This window comes from Sebastes fasciatus, chromosome 12 (genome assembly GCF_043250625.1).
Source record: "Sebastes fasciatus isolate fSebFas1 chromosome 12, fSebFas1.pri, whole genome shotgun sequence".
Taxonomy (NCBI): Eukaryota; Metazoa; Chordata; class Actinopteri; order Perciformes; family Sebastidae; genus Sebastes; species Sebastes fasciatus.
In genome coordinates, this window is record NC_133806.1 from 212,531 (window position 1) to 215,030 (window position 2,500).

The following is a 2,500-nucleotide window of genomic DNA, read 5'->3' on the forward strand; positions in this document are numbered from 1 at the left end:
CAGTAAGAAGTCTGTGTAATTTCATTTGGAATTGACTCCTTGCCCTCAATTCCATCCCTCCGGAAAACTCAATCTCCGAGGAGTCGAGGGTTCGTCTCTCTTTAATAACAGCTAAATACATCAACACCGCTCCTCCAAATGCCCCCCCAAGCCGTTAGGAACAAAATAAGAGACACACGTCTAATGAAAAGAGGTTTAATAGAAGAGCGAGGCAAAGGTGGCTCAGAGGCTTGCTGCTGTTTAATTCAACGGGATGCTCCTGCTGCCTGAAGACCGGCCCGTTTTAATTGCACTCCTCTCTCATTTATAAAAGGAAGTATGCAGCGATACAGCTTTAATGAATCGGGAAGCAAGGCAGGCTATTCAGAGTCTTTCTCTCACACTCATTGAAGGATAATGTGATTGTGCTGGTTAGGCCCACATGTTCTGGCACAGCCTCGTTGCATACTACTGCCAGCTACTCCCCCATACACACACACACACAGCAACAGGCTAGAAGTCATTTTCAATGGAAGCCGGGGACATGAAGCTACAAACTGACGCCCGACCCTTCAAATCAAAGTTGAGCTGGCCTTCAGCGCTGCAGTGAGGCGGTGAAGTGTCAACAAGTCACATGTTTTGTTTCACCATTTCCAGTTCCTTTCCATCTAAACAATGGAAGACACGTATTCTTGCTGTTAGCCAGGTCGCATTAGGTGCTATTTAACGACATAACTACGTAAACGAGCGCTTGAGCAAGACTTCAACAGTGACTCAGCGGCAACGTAGCTGGCTGGCACACGCACGCGCGCGCGCACGCACGCACGCACGCACACACACACACACACACACACACACACACACACACACACACACACACACACACACACACACACACACACACACACACACACACACACATTGTTATTAGCATTTGAGAATAAAATAGAGAGCAAATACACACTAAAACTAAAACTAGCTCAGCCGTCTAAATCATGTGATCCGTCCTTTCTCCCATCTTTTTCATGGATTTGATCAATAACCTCATCATGACCTTAGCCGTTAATGAATAACTCTATATGGACTCAATCAATGATCTCATCATCGATTTAGTCAAAGCTGCACCTATCGGTCTCACGTATAACTAATCAGGCTGTTTTCATTCATAAACCCTATCCCTATCGGTCTCACGTATAACTAATCAGACTGTTCTCATTCATAAACCCTAACCCTAACCCTATCGGTCTCACGTATAACTAATCAGACTGTTCTCATTCATAAACCCTAACCCTATCGGTCTCATGCATAACTAGTCAGACTGTTCTCATTCATAAACCCTAACCCTATCGGTCTCACGTATAACTAATCAGACTGTTCTCATTCATAAACCCTAACCCTAACCCTATCGGTCTCACGTATAACTAATCAGACTGTTCTCATTCATAAACCCTAACCCTATCCCTATCCCTATCGGTCTCACGTATAACTAATCAGACTGTTCTCATTCATAAACCCTAACCCTATCGGTCTCACGTATAACTAATCAGGCTGTTTTCATTCATAAACCCTATCCCTATCGGTCTCACGTATAACTAATCAGACTGTTCTCATTCATAAACCCTATCCCTATCGGTCTCACGTATAACTAATCAGACTGTTCTCATTCATAAACCCTAACCCTATCGGTCTCACGTATAACTAATCAGACTGTTCTCATTCATAAACCCTAACCCTATCGGTCTCATGCATAACTAGTCAGACTGTTCTCATTCATAAACCCTAACCCTATCGGTCTCACGTATAACTAATCAGACTGTTCTCATTCATAAACCCTAACCCTAACCCTATCGGTCTCACGTATAACTAATCAGACTGTTCTCATTCATAAACCCTAACCCTAACCCTATCCCTATCGGTCTCATGTATAACTAATCAGACTGTTCTCATTCATAAACCCTAACCCTAACCCTATCGGTCTCACGTATAACTAATCAGGCTGGTCTCATACACCGTTTATAGCTAAGAAAAGTAATGCACTGTAATTCGTAAATATCCCACTAAATACATTTCGATGTAATCCACATAATCGTGAACCAGGAAGTATAAAGAGCGACAAACGACGCATAGGGAGGAGGTCGTCCAGGTGACCGGCATTCGTGTCCCATGTGAAACCAGATGTCAACGTTGATTTATTTGTCACGCAATGTCCATACTTAAGTTACGCCACTTCTGAAGTTATTTTAACCCAAACCACAGTCTGTTCCTAACCCTAACTAAGTTGTTTCCTATGATGATGGAAGTTTATTTTGAAAAGACTATGCATGTAACGAGTGGAAATTGACACGTGTTGCTGGATATTCGTAGGAAAATGCACAAAACATTAGGAACAAATTGAGCTGTTGTATGAGGATACGATGAACTGATATACAGTAAATCCAGAGATCATAATGATTATCAGCACTGTTGTCATATGTCACTAATATTATTATGACCACAAATAACCTCAACCAGCACCAGCAGC

General features: G+C 42.6%; 1 protein-coding gene across 8 annotated transcripts in view; it reads right to left on the reverse strand.

The window, feature by feature from the left end:
* LOC141778290 (RNA-binding motif, single-stranded-interacting protein 3-like) overlaps window positions 1-2,500 on the reverse strand; it is a 218,490-nt gene that overhangs the window by 92,514 nt on the left and 123,476 nt on the right. The window lies entirely within an intron of this gene.